Source organism: Camelus ferus, chromosome 12 (genome assembly GCF_009834535.1).
Source record: "Camelus ferus isolate YT-003-E chromosome 12, BCGSAC_Cfer_1.0, whole genome shotgun sequence".
Taxonomy (NCBI): Eukaryota; Metazoa; Chordata; class Mammalia; order Artiodactyla; family Camelidae; genus Camelus; species Camelus ferus.
The window spans coordinates 62,599,125-62,605,833 of NC_045707.1; positions in this window are offsets into that span (position 1 = coordinate 62,599,125).

A 6,709-nucleotide genomic window follows, 5' to 3' on the forward strand; every position below is an offset into this window, starting at 1 on the left:
ACCTATTTAATTGTAAATGTAGAAAAGGGCTTCTCTTTAGGTGGCTATTCTTTCACACCGGATTTCTTTCTGGTTTACAAACCCAGCGGGCTGGATTATCTGATTGCTCTCACAATGCCTCATTCAGTGATAAGTTCTAACCTTTTCAAGTCCAAGGTCTAAATTAATTGTCTGCATTTCCATAAAGATAAGATAATTGTGAGGCACATCAAGGCTTAGAGTAAACTTACAGTTCAGTATGATATGGTTCATTCTGGGAAATACTTTCCTTCATGCATTTCCTTGCTATTGAATCATTTTCTTTGCCTTTCTAAAATTCTCCCTTTATATAACTGAAGATTATTTTTTCAGTTTGTGTTTGAGGATAAATTCCAGATTAATATTTCATCCAAATGTAACCAGTTCCAACCAGCATTCATTAACGACTGTTTGAAGGAAATGTGTGCTCAGTGGAGTAAATGAATTCTTGTGAATTTTTTTGAAGAATCACTTCAGCTAAATTTGAAAAAAGGAGTGGGAAGGTTGTGTTTTAAGCACATGTTACTTTAATCCTGGTAGGTTAATTTCATATATAACTATCTCAGCAAGTTTATTTATTGAACAACCGTTTGGGCCACAGTCTTCCATTGCACTTGCCAACAATTTATGCAAGTCAACCACCAAATGTCAGCTTTCTTTAAGGGTGATAATGTATCCTCCCACAAGCCTAACATTAATACCCAAAGGCCTTACTGCCTCTCTGTTTCCCTCATTCAAATAGACCTAGCAATAAACATTCCTAAACTAGATGATTGATAGAGAGCTGGTGATAAATAATACAGAGCCTTGTATAAATTATGGCCAAAGAAAAATACTGTTGGAAATTAATAGTTGTAGTAAGAGGTACCATATAGTCCATTGCAGCATGCTGCAAAATTTACTATGGAATGCATGTTATAAATTTGTCACTGAACAGGGAGAAATATGGAATAAAGCCTGTGGAACTATAGACTCCAGGATTTGTTGTGAAAATGAAAATTTTCAAAAACTTTTTTACAACAGTCAAAATAAACTAGGATAGTAGGAGACAGAGGTTATCAAAACTTTATCAGAATATCATGTTAATGACAATAAGGTTTAAAAATCACTGTTACTGGTCAGTGTGTCTTGAGTGGAATATAATGTAGATTAAAACTGTTGCTTTATTTTATGTGTGTTCTGTTACCAAGGTGTCTGCAGGGCTGTATTCTTTCTGGAGGCTTGAGGGAAGAATGTATTTCCTTGGGTTTTCCAGCTGCTAGAGCCCTTTCTTGACTCATGGCCCCTTCCTCCATCTTCATATTCGGCAGTGGTAGGTCAGGTTCTCCCATGACGCCACTCTGACTTAACCTCTGTTCAGTCTTCCATCTTAGGAACCTTGTGATGATACTGGGCCCACCACAGGTAATCCAGGACAACCTTCCTATTTGTGACCAATTGATTAGCAAACTTAATTCCATCTCCAACCCAGATTCCTCTTTTCCATTTAACATTAGTTTATATTCCATAACTGTGATGTGGATATCTCTCTGGGAGGCCATTATTCTGCCTCTCATGGATACATACAGAGTTTCACGATTTGTGGTAAGTTCCACTTACAAACACAACACGCTTCAAAAATACATTTGCAAGGTCATTCTCACCATAAATAAGGAGTAAAAGGACATACGAAGCTTTATTTTTTATTCCATTTACAATTCTTTATTTGAATAGTGACTTTAATTTCCTATTCAATGAAGATTTAATTAGAAAAAAAAGTGGGAATGGGGGAATGCTATCATATAATCATATATATCATATATATATATATATGATAGAAGAATATGTGGCTTAAAATTATGGAGAATGCAGAAAAAGTGACAGTCTGCAATCTTCCTGAACTGCACATTGCTTTTACAAATCCAAGACTAGAGGATTTATGCTTTCTATCCTGCCCCAGTTCTGTTCTGAAATGCGCTCAGTACTATCCCCTTATCATTTTTAGCTGCTGTTTCTCTTCCCTATGTGTGCCAGGTTGGGAGATTAGAGGTCTGGGACTTAAATAAAAACAGAATAAATCAGCTGCTGTTCTCAGAGTGCCCCAGGATCAAGTAAGTTTAAAAAATATACAATTATGAAACAGTATGTTGACTTTATATGTTTCATATATAACACCTCTTACTTCTCTTTCCAGTATCATTGTCATGTTTAAATGTGTCAAGAGAACATCTGGTCATTTTGTTTTCAAGTACCGTCTCCATAATCTTTTAGTGTTTAAGGTTGTGCCTACCTAGTTAAGGGTGTAAGGTTTAGTGTTTGAGCTGTGAATCCTGTCATATACCATACATTGCTTAACACTTGCAAATATCAGTTTGAAAATACCATAAAAGGTCACCTCCATCCTCTGATGCATAGGCAAAATTAAATATAATCATTTAAGTAGATAAATATCTATTCTCCTTGATTAAAACAGGTAGAGAGGAGTTTCATTTTTTTCCCCCGTGATGATTTGTAATACGGTGCAGAGTAAGGCAGCGTGAGCTGGGATATCAGGGTAAGAGTTTTGAATGAGAATTTGGAAAATAGAAGTCAGACTCAGGGACTAGCAGTAACTATACTGACTCCAAATACAAGTAAATAAAACATTGGTTCTTTCAAAAAAATATCTGTCTCCATGTATCATCACCTCTCTCTCCCTTCCTCCCTCCCTCTCTCCTGCTCTCTCCCTACTAGAAGTTTGGCTACATGCTCCAATTTATGTAAGATTTAGTTAATCTACAGTCTCTAATCTGACTTGTTAATGTACTCTGGTGATTTTGCCATCACAGAGGTTAACTTTAAGTCTCTATTGTTGTGTTTATTATACTAAATTTGTTTGTCTAGTTGCCTGTCTTTCTAAATCTTATTAGCCCCGAGATGGTACCAAAATACGTGGGAGGAAGCTGTCTCTGTTTTTACAAGTTGCACTGATGATCCAAGAGTTGTAATACTGTGGATAAAATAAAGCTCCATTTATAGTTTAAAGCCAAATTTTACGTACTGATTAGGGTCAGAGAAATAACTATAAAAATAGCACATAAGTCATCATATCCTGTTTTCATGGGCTGGTGAGTCATATCTGCATAAGACAGAAACGAAAACAAGTTGTACTAATTTTAAGAAAAACTGGACTATGATCTCTTCTGTCCATGAGATAGCATCAGATCAGACAGCTCCATGCCTATTAAAAGATAAATCCTTCTTATTCCAAGACAAAAGAGATAGTTTAAATAATATAGCAAAAAGGGTCAATAAATCTTCTGGCTAGAACTATATTTTTGTTTTCTGCTAAAAAGGTGTTATTGTTTATATCCATATGTCAGTCTCTAGGTCAGGGATTTGTGACCATGAAAAAGCAATATAATTACATGGGGAGTTTGCAATAGTAAAGATTCTTGGTTTCCAACCTCAAAGATTTTCACTCAATAAATTAATGTATTTATTGAGTGTTTACTATGTGCCGTTCAGTATTCCAGGCACTAGAGATGTATCAAAGAACAAAAAAGTAAAAAATATATATGTCTTTGTAGACTATATATTCTAATGGGATATAGGGATGATAAATATAATAAGCAAATACATTTTAGAAAATGATATAAGGCAAAAAAAAAAAAAAAGATACAATAAAAAAAAAATCAGGTCAGAGGAAAATGGGAGGTATTTTAATTTAAATAGTTTACCAGGTAGGCCTCATTGAGAAGGTAACATTTGAAGATATTTGGAGGAATAATTCATAGTTATAAATCAGAGGCTTGTCCAGCAGTATAAGGAATAGCAAGCAGGTCAGTGTGATTGGAACAGAATATGTAAAGGAGAGATTACTTTAAAAAAAAAAAAAAAGCAGGGGACAAAAGCATATTGGATTTGGGGAAGGGGCCTATGAATATGTATTTTAAGCAATAAAGATTCTGAAGCACAATGAGGACTGAAGAAGTACCCTCACTTATGTGTTTTATTAACCCTGCGTAGTAATGAATACTAATTTCCGTTTACAAAGGGTTGGACTAGTGTTACATCAGGATGAAGGAAACATCAAACAGCTCAGAAATATTCTTTAAAAATTAAACATTTCTGAAGTTGTATGATTAATGTAATAAAAGAGGCAAATATGGACGACTTCTGAGCTGTTAATCCAAAAACATTGGATTATGTCTAATGATATTAGAAAATATATTGACTATCAGAAATAATATGACTATGAAGAAAATGGGCATAAAGAAAAAATTTGGAAAGAGTGTGATAGTGTCCTTAAAAATTTAAGACATGAAAGTTCCATTCAGTAACTATAAACGTTTCCATATTTTTATTTAGCCCAATATTCACTTTGGGTTTTGACCTATTATTTTAAACTTTAAGTAATAACTAAATACATGGTAAAGAATTGTTATTGTAGAATATAGAATTTTAAAAATCATAAGAAATATAAATTTAGTTTCAGATATCAAATAATTCATTATATTGTAAACTTGACCTCTCAGTAAAGCCTTGGGGAAGAGAAGACATTAGTGATTAATAAGTACCTAAGTAATAGTCACTCTACATTGTCAACATGACTTTCATCCTCCAAAACCAGTTCCACCTAGCATTTTCCATATTGCTTACTGCCACCACCCAAAATACTTGGAATTAGCTGAGACAATCCCTAAATCTCATTCCACCCAGAACTTCCAGAAGACTATTCTTTTCATGTCTAATGTCTAACACTGATTTAGTACCTCGAATCTGTCTACTCTCCATTGCACTGCTCAAAATCTGAATGTTATCACCTCTCACCTGGACTATAAGAACAGATTTTAAGTGTATCCCTGCCCTCTGGTACCATCCACTACCAACTAATCATATACCAGAGTCTTCATTTCTAAGTGAAAAGTTTAACCATATTATTTCTCCCCCTAAACCCATTTGATAAGCCTCTATCAACTGGAGAATTCATACGTGTTAGTAAGGCACAAAATACTCCTCCAGTTTCCAGAATCTGTGTGTCCTCTAGCTTTGTTTCTTGCAATACCCATCCTCTTCTCACTCTATCCTTCAGCCACTCTGAATTCCCCCTTTTCTCAATGTGTCATCTGATCTCATATTTGCATGCCCTTAAACAAGAAAACTGATCTTCCTGGAATTATTTTTGGTCCTTTATTTCCCTGGTAGACTATAACAACACTCAAGATCCAACTCAGGCATTAAATTTCCAAAGAGTCAATCACTCCCTCCTCTAGAATTGTATATCTGTTTAGAATTTTATATATATATTTTATATATAATTATATATATATATATATATATATATATATATATATATATATGTTTAGAATTTTATATATATAGCATATCTCCAATATAGGGCTTTATCACAAATTACTGACATCATTCTTTTCACGTCTAATGTCTGCATCATTAAGTAACAAAGTGGTTTTATTTTCGAAGCCTACTTTCTTAGAATTTTTTCTATTCCTCTGTCTAATTTAGTCTTGAAAAAGTTAATTTAATAAATACTTGAAGGGAAATGGATGGCGAGAAAGAGAGAAAAAGGAAAGATGGCAGTGCATTGGTATTTATGGCTCTGTCTTTTTGAGAGCAGCCATCCTATCTTTCTAGCTCTATTTCCATATTTCGAAGTGGTTATCCCAGATGTAAAATAGAACTTACACAGAGTGAGAATATATGCACTAGCTTTATATCTTCAACTAACAATGAATTATCCAGGTTATAAAGAAAAGAAAAGCTAGAGTGTTCTCCCCCCCCCCCCAATGTCACTGCAGTCTGTTAAAGTGTTATTCAGAAGATGCGTGGAAAGACAGAGCATTCTAGGCATTTCTGAGTTGTGATGCTACAGATCCCAATTAACCTTATTTTTCTCTTCACATTTGTATGTTCTGTAACTTAATTCTATCTGAATAAGAAAATTTATTACAAAATAAAAATACAGAAAATCAATTACTTATCAAAAATTTTGAGTCATAAAAAGAAAGAGAAATTCTTTTTATGAATTCTTCAACAATATGTCTGACATAGTGACCACCTGAGACACTACATTTCTACTGAGAGAAAATGTACTTTTCTAAAAACACTCTGTCTTCATTGGTCAGAAATACCAGAAAGTCTTTTTGAAATCAGACTCTTTTTCCTTTATCCCCTGAAGCAATATTGAGTAAATTTAATTTTTAGAAATTGAAAGACTTCAAAGAATTATGTATGTGTAGTTATTCTTATTAATCATCTTTCATCCATAATAAAAATACCCAATTCCTTTTACCATTTCCTAAAAACAAGCTATATCTTGTGTTATGATCTCAAACATTTTTAATAAGTTTGTCCTCTGAACATAAAGCATAACAAGGACCTGCATAAATTGTTACAGATAGAATTGTTCAATGTATTCTGACTCACATGGCTGACATCTAGGCCATATACTCTGGGGACACTACAACAAAATTTAATTTTCAAACATTCAGAAAGAAAATACTGTAGACAGTTTATTTTCTAGACAGCTCAAAATTAAAGCCCAGTCTTATTTCACAGATTCTTTTACATCCAAGATCATATCTGAGTGTTTAGAGATTTGAGGCAGATGATGGGAGAAAGGGAGGGTGAGGGAGAAAGGGCGAGGGATTGGGAGGGAGGGAGGGTGGAGGGGAGGGAGGAGGGAGGGGGAGGAGGGGGGAGGCGGGCGGGA